Source organism: Lynx canadensis, chromosome B4 (assembly GCF_007474595.2).
Source record: "Lynx canadensis isolate LIC74 chromosome B4, mLynCan4.pri.v2, whole genome shotgun sequence".
In the NCBI taxonomy this organism is placed as follows: domain Eukaryota; kingdom Metazoa; phylum Chordata; class Mammalia; order Carnivora; family Felidae; genus Lynx; species Lynx canadensis.
In genome coordinates this window covers 58,766,570-58,779,314 of record NC_044309.1, presented here as the reverse complement: position 1 = coordinate 58,779,314, position 12,745 = coordinate 58,766,570, and positions in this window count along the sequence as shown.

Genomic DNA, 12,745 nt, shown 5'->3' with positions numbered 1-12,745 from the left:
TTCTGTTGCTTCATTGTTAGTGTATAAGAATGCAACTGATTTCTGGACATTGATTTTGTATCCTGCAACTTTGCTGAATTCATGTATCAGTTCTAGCAGACTTTTGGTGGAGTCTATCGGATTTTCCATGTATAATATCATGTCATCTGCAAAAAGCGAAAGCTTGACTTCATCTTTGCCAATTTTGATGCCTTTGATTTCCTTTTGTTGTCTGATTGCTGATGCTAGAACTTCCAGCACTATGTTAAACAACAGCGGTGAGAGTGGGCATCCCTGTCGTGTTCCTGATCTCAGGGAAAAAGCTCTCAGTTTTTCCCCGTTGAGGATGATGTTAGCTGTGGGCTTTTCATAAATGGCTTTTATGACCTTTAAGTATGTTCCTTCTATCCCGACTTTCTCAAGGGTTTTTATTAAGAAAGGGTGCTGGATTTTGTCAAAGGCCTTTTCTGCATCGATTGACAGGATCATATGGTTCTTCCCTTTTTTTTTGTTAATGTGATGTATCACGTTGATTGATTTGTGAATGTTGAACCAGCCCTGCATCCCAGGAATGAATCCCACTTGATCATGGTGAATAATTCTTTTTATATGCCGTTGAATTCGATTTGCTAGTATCTTATTGAGAATTTTTGCATCCATATTCATCAGGGATATTGGCCTGTAGTTCTCTTTTTTTACTGGGTCTCTGTCTGGTTTAGGAATCAAAGTAATACTGGCTTCATAGAATGAGTCTGGAAGTTTTCCTTCCCTTTCTATTTCTTGGAATAGCTTGAGAAGGATAGGTATTATCTCTGCTTTAAACGTCTGGTAGAACTCCCCTGGGAAGCCATCTGGTCCTGGACTCTTATTTGTTGGGAGATTTTTGATAACCGATTCAATTTCTTCGCTGGTTATGGGTCTGTTCAAGCTTTCTATTTCCTCCTGATTGAGTTTTGGAAGAGTGTGGGTGTTCAGGAATGTGTCCATTTCTTCCAGGTTGTCCAATTTGTTGGCATATAATTTTTCATAGTATTCCCTGATAATTGTTTGTATCTCTGAGGGATTGGTTGTAATACTTCCATTTTCATTCATGATTTTATCTATTTGGGTCATCTCCCTTTTCTTTTTGAGAAGCCTGGCTAGAGGTTTGTCAATTTTGTTTATTTTTTCAAAAAACCAACTCTTGGTTTCGTTGATCTGCTCTACAGTTTTTTTAGATTCTATATTGTTTATTTCTGCTCTGATCTTTATTATTTCTCTTCTTCTGCTGGGTTTAGGCTGCCTTTGCTGTTCTGCTTCTATTTCCTTTAGGTGTGCTGTTAGATTTTGTATTTGGGATTTTTCTTGTTTCTTGAGATAGGCCTGGATTGCAATGTATGTTCCTCTCAGGACTGCCTTCGCTGCGTCCCAAAGCGTTTGGATTGTTGTATTTTCATTTTCGTTTGTTTCCATATATTTTTTAATTTCTTCTCTAATTGCCTGGTTGACCCACTCATTCGTTAGTAGGGTGTTCTTTAACCTCCATGCTTTCGGAGGTTTTCCAGACTTTTTCCTGTGGTGGATTTCAAGCTTCATAGAATTGTGGTCTGAAAGTATGCATGGTACGATCTCAATTCTTGTAAACTTATGAAGGGCTGTTTTGTGACCCAGTATATGATCTATCTTGGAGAATGTTCCATGTGCACTCGAGAAGAAAGTATATTCTGTTGCTTTGGGATGCAGAGTTCTAAATATATCTGTCAAGTCCATCTGATCCAATGTCTCATTCAGGGCCCTTGTTTCTTTATTGACCGTGTGTCTAGATGATCTATCCATTTCTGTAAGTGGGGTGTTAAAGTCCCCTGCAATTACCACATTCTTCTCAATAAGGTTGCTTATGTTTATGAGTAATTGTTTTATATATTTGGGGGCTCCGGTATTCGGCGCATAGACATTTATAATTGTTAGCTCTTCCTGATGGATAGACCCTTTAACTATTATATAATGTCCTTCTTCATCTCTTGTTACCGTCTTTAATTTAAAGTCTAGTTTGTCTGATATAAGTATGGCTACTCCAGCTTTCTTTTGGCTTCCAGTAGCATGATAAATAGTTCTCCAACCCCTCACTCTGAATCTAAAGGTGTCCTCAGGTCTAAAATGAGTCTCTTCAAATAAAGAAAATGATCCCATTCACAATTGCACCAAGAAGCATAAAATACCTAGGAATAAATCTAACCAAAGATGTAAAGGATCTGTATGCTGAAAACTATAGAAAGCTTATGAAGGTAATTGAAGAAGACTTAAAGAAATGGAAAGACATTCCCTGCTCATGGATTGGAAAAATAAATATTGTCAAAATGTCAATACTACCCAAAGCTATCTACACATTCAATGCAATCCCAATCAAAATTGCACCAGCATTCTTCTCGAAATTAGAACAAGCAATCCTAAAATTCATATGGAACCACAAAAGGCCCCGAATAGCCAAAGGAATTTTGAAGAAGAAGACCAAAGCAGGAGGCATCACAATCCCAGACTTTAGCCTCTACTACAAAGCTGTCATCATCAAGACAGCATGGTAGTGGCACAAAAACAGACACACAGACCAATGGAATAGAATAGAAACCCCAGAACTAGACCCACAAACGTATGGCCAACTCATCTTTGACAAAGCAGGAAAGAACATCCAATGGAAAAAAGACAGCCTCTTTAACAAATGGTGCTGGGAGAACTGGACAGCAACATGCAGAAGGTTGAAACTAGACCACTTTCTCACACCATTTACAAAAATAAACTCAAAATGGATAAAGGACCTAAATGTGAGACAGGAAACCATCAAAACCTTAGAGGAGAAAGCAGGAAAAGACCTCTCTGACCTCAGCCATAGCAATCTCTTACTCGACACATCCCCAAAGGCAAGGGAATTAAAAGCAAAAGTGAATTACTGGGACCTTATGAAGATAAAAAGCTTCTGCACAGCAAAGGAAACAACCAACAAAACTAAAAGGCAACCAACGGAATGGGAAAAGATATTTGCAAATGACATATCGGACAAAGGGCTAGTATCTAAAATCTATAAAGAGCTCACCAAACTCCACACCCGAAAAACAAATAACCCAGTGAAGAAATGGGCAGAAGACATGAATAGACACTTCTCTAAAGAAGACATCCGGATGGCCAACAGGCACATGAAAAGATGTTCAGCGTCGCTCCTTATCAGGGAAATACAAATCAAAACCACACTCAGGTATCACCTCACGCCAGTCAGAGTGGCCAAAATGAACAAATCAGGAGACTATAGATGCTGGAGAGGATGTGGAGAAATGGGAACCCTCTTGCACTGTTGGTGGGAATGCAAATTGGTGCAGCCGCTCTGGAAAGCAGTGTGGAGGTTCCTCAGAAAATTAAAAATAGACCTACCCTATGACCCAGCAATAGCACTGCTAGGAATTTATCCAAGGGATACAGGAGTACTGATGCATAGGGGCACTTGTACCCCAATGTTCATAGCAGCACTCTCAACAATAGCCAAATTATGGAAAGAGCCTAAATGTCCATCAACTGATGAATGGATAAAGAAATTGTGGTTTATATACACAATGGAATACTATGTGGCAATGAGAAAAAATGAAATATGGCCCTTTGTAGCAACGTGGATGGAACTGGAGAGTGTAATGCTAAGTGAAATAAGCCATACAGAGAAAGACAGATACCATATGGTTTCACTCTTATGTGGATCCTGAGAAACTTAACAGGAACCCATGGGGGAGGGGAAGGAAAAAAAAAAAAAAAAAGAGGTTAGAGTGGGAGAGAGCCAAAGCATAAGAGACTGTTAAAAACTGAGAACAAACTGAGGGTTGATGGGGGGTGGGAGGTAGGGGAGGGTGGGTGATGGGTATTGAGGAGGGCACCTTTTGGGATGAGCACTGGGTGTTGTATGGAAACCAATTTGTCAATAAATTTCATAAAAAAAAAATAATAAAAAAGAAAAAGGCCCCCGAGAGGGACCTAACATTGTCCCCAACAAAAAAAAATAAATAAATAAATAAAATAAAATGAGTCTCTTGTAGACAGCAAATAGATGGGTCTTGTTTTTTTATCCATTCTGATACCCTATGTCTTTTGGTTGGTGCATTTAATCCATTTACATTCAGTGTTATTATAGAAAGATACGGGTTTAGAGTCATTGTGATGTCTGTATGTTTTATGCTTGTAGTGATGTCTCTGGTACTTTGTCTCACAGGGTCCCCCTTAGGATCTCTTGTAGGGCTGGTTTAGTGGTGACAAATTCCTTCAGTTTTTGTTTGTTTGGGAAAACCTTTATCTCTCCTTCTATTCTAAATGACAGACTTGCTGGATAAAGGATTCTCGGCTGCATATTTTTTCTGTCTAGCACCCTGAAAATCTCGTGCCAATTCTTTCTGGCCTGCCAAGTTTCAAAAGAGAGATAAGTCACGAGTCTTATAGGTCTCCCTTTATATGTGAGGGCACGTTTACCCCTTGCTGCTTTCAGAATTTTCTCTTTATCCTTGTATTTTGCCAGTTTCACTATGATATGTCGTGCAGAAAGATCGATTCAAGTTACGTCTGAAGGGAGTTCTCTGTGCCTCTTGGATTTCAATGCCTTTTTCCTTTCCCAGTTCAGGGAAGTTCTCAGCTATAATTTCTTCAAGTACCCCTTCAGCACCTTTCCCTCTCTCTTCCTCCTCTGGGATACCAATTATGCGTATATTATTTCTTTTTAGTGTATCACTTAGTTCTCTAATTTTCCCCTCATACTCCTGGATTTTTTTATCTCTCTTTTTCTCAGCTTCCTCTTTTCCATAACTTTATCTTCTAGTTCTAGGTGCCCCTGTTTTAAAGTGAGTTTTTATTCCACTGGTCTTGTGGCCTTGACCCATTAGTCTACTGCCATAGATAAATAGAATGACTGGATAGATATTTAGTTTTCCTCCAATGGAAGCTTTCCTACAATGGAAGTTTTCTTACAGTGGAAGATTCCATGGACTTTGCTTCATTTCTGCTAGTCTTTATGAAGAAGTAAAGTCCCGAGTCTTAATTATTGAAGGCATTATACAATTGAACTTGATATCTAAACCACAGGCCTATAGTGAAATCTTAGAATCATGAATTCCAGTCACTGTCCCAAGTCTACAATTTTTTTTTTTTTGTTTTAGTTTTACAGATAGAGAAGCTGAGGCAATTGGTAGGAATTAAGTTCATTTGCCAACCATGTACACAGCAGAAGTCATATTCAGTGTATGAAGATCATGTTCCTCTGCCTTAGATTATTTGTTCATGTCAGTAGCTTTTCAGTATGATTTCCCCGAAGTCAGTTTTGGGACACAGCAGGAATGGTGAGGAGTTGGCAGGAGCGCATTAACTTCTAGACATATAGGAACATCTTCTCTTAGCCTTAGTTTACAAGGTCCAGGGTTTGTCTGTTTTTGTATTTGTAGCACATAGCAGAATACCTGACTCATAGTAGGTACTTACTCAATAAGTTTATTGTTGGATGATAGAGATTATTAACTATTATCCCTGGCTAAAACACTGATGCTGGAAACCAAGGAATCTACAGAGTGAAGAAACATTGAATTTAAAAATAATTTGGAAAGAAAACACTCTTGGGCACCTGGGTGGCTCAGTTGGTTAAGCATCTGACTCTTAGTTGCAGCTCAGGTCATGATCTTGCGGTTTCATGGGTTCAAGCCCTGCGCTGGGCTCTGTGCTGGCAGTGGAGCCTGCTTGGGATTCGCTGTCTCCCTCTCTCTCTGCCCCTCCTCTACTCATGCTGTCTCTGTCTCTTGTCTCTCTTGAAATACATAAACAAAACAAAAAAAAAAAGAAAGAAAAGAAAGAAAAGAAAAGAAACCACTCTTAAAATTTAAAACCATGACCACAATGACTGTGTCATTTTTTTTCTCAAAAGATCTAGTGTAAAATCATCAATGTCTGTTTAAAGGATATAGCTAATGCAACAGAGGCCATTAAAAGGCACAAAAGATAAGGTAGGAAATAAAACTAATTTATACGACCTTTTAGAAAGGCGATAAATATTAGCAGAGAAGGGTGACCCAGGTGTATGCATAGGTGATTAATTTTCAGAGCCGGAAGAAAACTTGGGAATCATACTGGTCAACCCTTTATTTTACAAAAGATAACACTAAAGACCAGCGGGGTGAAATGGCTTTTCAAGGCATTACAGTAAATAACAGAAAATTAGGCCTAGAACCCAGCTCGTTTCTCACGACAGTGCTTTCTGCTCTTCATCTCAGCCTGCTCGAAATGTTTTCCTTGCAGTATGAAGGATCAAATCAAAATACAGACTAAAATAATATGGTAGGGATCCAGAACAAAGGAAAAACAAAAAGGGATTGGTTTTATATGCCAAGAGATTTTGAAGTAAATTAAAATCGGAATACTAATATCTGTATCAGACCTTCCCTCCAAATTTGAAACTCTTTTCAAGCACCAGAGGTTTTTAATGTAGATAGATTTGTGTGTGTGTGTGTGAAATTCAGTAGCATGAAAACAAATCTCCAACTTTAAATGGATGGGAATTTGTGGGGGTAATTACAGGTAATATGCACAGTGTCACAAGATCAAGCTCTGGCGTTGTAAAGACTGTAAAAGCATTCTGGATACAACAAAGCCAAAATAGAGTCCTCCTGCAGAGGGCACGGATGACCAGGCAGGGAGCACACAGCTGTGGTTCAGTGCATCACCTGGTAGGGAGACCCATTTTAGTCACGCTCTGATAGAAACTGGAGAATGCCGGTGGCAACTGGAGAAGAAGGAAAGATGCCGATGTCAGGCTTTTCACTGTGTGTTCCATGTGGGCAAACTTTCAGACTCCACACACATTTCTGCACTGTGGGCTGGTTGGGGAAAGTTAGGCTTTTTTTTTTTTTTTTTTTTAAGTCAAAAAACTGTGAACAGAGGCTGAGGAAAGTCTTTTGAGGATGTATTTCTCTGCGTTGTGATAAATAGAACAAACAAGTAAAGACTCATTAAAAAGTACTTTGAGCCATTCAGATTTTGAGAACTTGCTTTGATGACAATTCTAAGGTGAAGAAAGATAGTTCTTCAAATGGAAGTAATTTCCATTTGGGCAGGACTGTGTTTATTCTGCTTATCTTAAATCAGAGGTATTAAGCCTAATGGATTTTTAAGGAAATAATTCAGTGAGAGGGAGCTGTGGGCATGGAAGGGTGGGGGAGGTAGGCAGATACAGCAGATGGAGTGGACATGTTGAGGAGTGTAGCTCTGGGCAAGACAAAGGAATGGAGCAAAGGGACACCTGGGCTCTGGAATGGACCTACAGCTTGGCATGGTGGATCAAGGGCTGACCTCAGATTATATACCCAAGTATCTGGGCCAGAGATAAAATTGCTGCATTAAGGATGAGAGATGATCCCACATCGAGTCCACTGGAGAAATACAAATACCATGTATTTCTAATTTGAGTGTTTGCATACTGGCATCCAAGATATAGATGAAGGTGAATGAGAGAGGAGAGGTCATGGTTCTGAATATTTCACTATGCTCCTCCACATGAGGGCAAGGGCCATATATGCTAAGACCTTCTGCAAACAGGCAGACTTCTTTCAAGCAGGTTCTGAAGTTACATATTTCATAAAGTATATACCGAGCACTGGCAAGCACGCGGAGAAAGGGCAAGTGAGGAGGAACCGGGTGTGCGGCAATATACCCTCAGCTCTGCGTCGCTTCTCCCTCATCACTTCCTCCTGCGCCAGTGCTACTGCCAGGAGGCTGTAAGTCCAGGAGAGACCACGAGGAGGCCGCCCAAAGTGGACGATGGGTATGCTGTGGAGCCAGTGAGAACGCATCCATGATTTTGTTATCTCACTTGTTAGCGATTTGACTTCCTTAATGAGACTTCATCTTCTCATAAGCAAGATGAAATACATTAATTAACTTTTCCTTCAATTAATATTTATCGAATGCATACCATATGCCATGTGCTGGAAATAGAGGGGTAACAAACAGGCAGTGTAGTAAAATAGGACATTAAATAACCAGACAAACCAGTCTCCATGATACTGCTGTGATAGTAAGTCAAGGATGCTATCAGCACGTAATAGGTGAACCTAAAGAGTGGGAAAGGGGGAGGAAAGGGGAAATGTTAGGTCAAGATTTTTAGCTAAAACCTGTAGGGCAGATGTGAAGATTGACACACAGGGGGGCTCTTCATGCAGGTTCAGCCTTTAAGAGCAACAGGCAGCCCAATATACAAGCACACTGTCGTGAGCATGTGGGGAGGAGGTAAGTTTTAGCCAGAGGAGGCTCTGTCAAGCCACACTGATTGGGAAGACTGGATCTCCGTCTTGTGTGTTAGGAGTAGTGACCTCTTTTCAGTCTGCCTCCCTCTTACCAATTGTCTTCCCTGGCTGTCCATATTGTGGACAATGTTTGGTAACAAACTTCAAAAAAGATTAAATTGACTGACAAATTTAGTAGCTGCTGTATTGTGATTCATGTTCTTAATCTTCATGACTTTTGGACATTTTAATATATACTGTCTTTCTAACACATCATTGATTGTGGGGGCCAGAGCTGGAAAAACAGTGAGGAATCATCTCATCTCATCTCTTCATATTACAGAAAGTGGAAACTGAGGCCCAGAGAAAGTCAATGACTTGCCCAATGTCATATGGCTATTATGAAATAGAGATGGTGTTAGAACTGAGTCTCCAGGCTCATCTGCATTTTCTACCCTTATGCTTGTTTTTTCCTTTAATAAGTATCTGACAGAGTCAGGAAATGGGAAATTCAAGAAAACATAATCGTAACCTATTAGACACCAATTTTCAATAAAATCTCTCTGAAATGAAGCAACTCTGGCAATAGAGGGTAAAGGAAATGAAAAAAGACATCACATTTGTTCTTTTTCCTAATTACATACAATGTCAGTCAATTATCGGCACTTTCCCTACCCTCCTTCTTTGCCCCACTTTGGAAGCACAAGCCCCTGGACTTCTATAATTCAGGAAAAAAGGAGTGGCTTGGTTCCCAGCCTTTGTTGAGGGTGAAGCATTTGAAGGTAGCCAGCTCTGGTGCTGACCTCCACACACACAGCCATGCCCCCCAGCAGAGCTCAGCACTGCGGTGATGCCACAGAGACTATGCAGATGGCTCTGATGCCTAGAACTTTCACCCCCTCCTTCAGTCCTGGGCAATCTCATCTCCAGCTGTGACGTTACTCCCCTACTGAGCTGTTGCCCCTCAGGTCCAATCCAGCCTATTCCTTTTTTTCTTTTTTTTTTTTTCTTTTTGTCTGTTACCATTAAACCATAAAGATTATTTGCAGGGCCATTTACTCCCATTTCAAAATTCTCTTCACTTAGCCCAAATCACTCACATACAAAAAGCAATTTGCCATCCTAAGAGGTAAGAAGAGTCCAGATGTCTGAATCTTTTCTCCTTTCAGGGCATGGAGGTCAGAGGAGCAGAGAAAGGGAATGCTGTTAATATTGTCTAGAAAATCTGGAGTTGCTAAAAACAAAAACACTAAAAACTAAAAGACATTGGTTTCTTTCATCCTCATCCCACCCCATTACCTAAGTAGAATTCTGTTTAGACAAATGTTCCATCCACCTGCTTGTTGGCAATGACCCTTCTGACATTTTCAGCTTCTGATTCCTCATGGTCCCCCTCTCTGGTCTCCTGTGTGTTGGCCTTATAAATGCAGAGGTTCCTCCAGCTCCTGTCCTTGCCCTTCTTCTTGGTGTACTTCAGCACTTCTCCAAGTTGAATGTACTTATAAATAATGTGGCATCTTGCTGAAGCACAAATTCAAATTCATTAAGTCCAGAGTGGGGCCTGAGACTCTAAATTTCTAACCAGTTCTTGGTGACACTGAGGCTGCTAAGTACCAGATGTTTTATCCTTCTGAGAAAATTTATTTCTTCATTTAAAACATATTGAATGTTTTTAGGGGGTTTTCCTGCTGTGTTTTCAACTATGCCTCAGTGAAGTTTCTATATGTCCATCTTCAGCTTTATTTCCTTCTCAAGCTCAGACCTTCATATTCAATACTTTCTGGATCCTATCAGCATCTGACAGACAAGTGCAAAACCTGACTCACCATCCTCTAAACAGCTCCTTCCTGGTGGATCCCACTTGCATTAAAGATATCACAAAGTAGGGTGCCTAGGTGCTCAATTGGTTAGGTCCAGCTTTGGCTTAGGTCATGATCTCATGGTTTATGGGTCCGAGCCGCGCGTAGGGCTCTGTGCTGACAGCTCAGGGCCTAGAACCTGCTTTAGAATCTATCTCCTCTCTCTCTTGCCCATCCCCATCTGCTCTGTCTCTCTCTGTCTATCAATAAATAAAACATTAAAAAAATTTTAAAAAGATATCACAAAGTGGTAGAATTTCAGAATAATGTCCCCAGCTCCCCAATGCCCTAAATGGATCCCAAAACATGCCAAATGTTTGTTTGATTTGGAAAAATCAAGGATATAACTTTGAGGCAATAGCAAATGAAAGAAAGTGAAAAGCTGGTTTGGAAGCACTCTCTCATATTTGCTTGTGCCATAAAAGAAACTGCCAGGCAGCAAGCCACTATGGTTAGATACGAACTGGTTCCTGTGCAACAGATTTTCAAGAACTTGCCGGACTCCATTTGAAGTTCCATTTACCACACGCAGAAGGAAGCCCTCCACGAGTATTTGCTCAGAGAGACCCCGTAAAGAGCTGATCCTCTGTTCTCTAAATCTCATAATTTTGTGTGAGCTCTTGGTAGGAGAGATATGGTCAAATAGCAATAGCAATAAAGCAATTCCAGTGGTTACCTTTAGATGAATACCGGAGAGTTTGTGTACAATGGTACACAAAAAAGAAAGGTTTTATTTGGCTACTGTATGTATTATAATATAATACTGTGTTGTAACATAAGCACATATTTATATACATATATAGATCTATATGTATACATATGCATATGTATATACACACACACACACCCACAACACACAACATATACTACATACTGTGATGGTTAATTTTTATGTGTCAATGTGACAGGGCCTTAAGCCAGATGACAGGCTTTGGAATTTTTCTAGGCCATTGTTTGAGTAATCTCTCTGTATCTGTTTTTGGATGGCAGAGTCTAGGAATTGTCCATTCAGGTCACTGGGGTTTCTTCACGAGCTATGCTAGATTATATTTCAGGGCAAATGGCGACACAAGGGTGAAGAGTTGTCATGCTATTTATCAGAGAATTTGGTAGGGATGGAAGATCAGGGAAGTTTTCATAAAAGTGTAACATATGCAGATCTATTACAAACTGCTTCCCAGGGGGTTGTCCCCAATACCGATCTCTTCCTGCTGCAGCCCAATAACTGCAACATCGCCACAGTAAGCTTTCTAAAAATTAAGTCTAATCTTAAGGCGCCTTTGAATTCATTTGGCTCTCACTACCCACCTGATGAAATTCAAAGTTCTTCATTCGTATGGTTCCATCTTCCTCTTACCTCCACCCCTACTCAGTGCGCACTCTAATTTTCCAAGCCCCCAATTGTCTGTATTAGGAGTCTTACACAATGTGTCTCTGAAACCTTTCCTGGGGTCCATGGAACTCAAATACAGGTCCTTCCATAAACATAGACTGAAACATTGATCATCATATGGCAGAGTACCTGAAAATGGCTTGTTTTTGTTTAATATCTTGGAACTGAAAAACATCTATCTTTTAAGTTATAAAGCTGCATTAAATTGGGAGGCAGCCTAGCAAAAACAGCATCGTTAGATATAAAACTATTCCTTTAGCCACTATTTTGAAAAATAGAGGTCAAATGTAAGTCATGCATAGAAGGACATTTACTTCTGAATTAAATTTGGAAAGGATTAAGAGTAATTAAATTCAGATTTCAAACTTTTAAGATATCTTAAAATATCTTTTCCCCTTCACTTACATAGATTTGAGAGGATGATCGAAAGAATAATTGGGAGGAGACTGGCCATAGCCAGAAAGAGGCCTATGCATTCTGAGTCAGTGCTTGGAAAAGGAGCCAGACTCCACAGGCTTCTCAGGCAGCTTCTGCCTTTCTCACAGAAGCCTAACGGGGCTATAGAGCCTAGATACCTCCTCTTCATTTTTGCAGGTGTGCTGGCACCACTTCTATGTGTTTACTCCAACATCACCTTTTAAGCGAGAGCCTCAGGCACCTCTATTAAAATTGCAATTTTTTCCCTAACTTCTGGTACTTCCTATTGCTTTTACTGCTTTGTTATTTTTCTCTTTAGCTCTTTTCACAATAAAAAAAAAAAAATGCTAATATATTTGGGGCACCTGGGTGGCTCAGATGGTTAAGCATCTTACCTGATTTTGGCTCAGGTCGTCATCTCATCACAGTTTTTGAGTTCAAGCCCCACTTCAGGCTCTGTGCTGACAGCGCACGGAGCCTGCTTGGGATTCGTCTCTCTCTCTCTGCCTACCCGCTTGTTCTCTGTATCTCTCTCAAAATAAATAAAATAAAAATCTAAAAAAATACATATTTTACTTCTTGTCTTCTGTCTTTCCTTCTAGCACATTAAGCTCCAAGTGAACAGGGATTTTGGCCTTTTTGTTCACTGCTGTATCTCTAGTGCTACCACATAGTAGGCATTCAGTAAGTATAAGTGAAAGCCTATTCGCTCTTCAAGAGCCCATTTCAGGAGCCTAAACCCCCTCCATGGTGCCTTTCTGTTTTCCCACTCACCTCCTGTATGCTCCTATAGTACTCTGTCCTCGACAAAGTCATCATTATCTATCTGACAT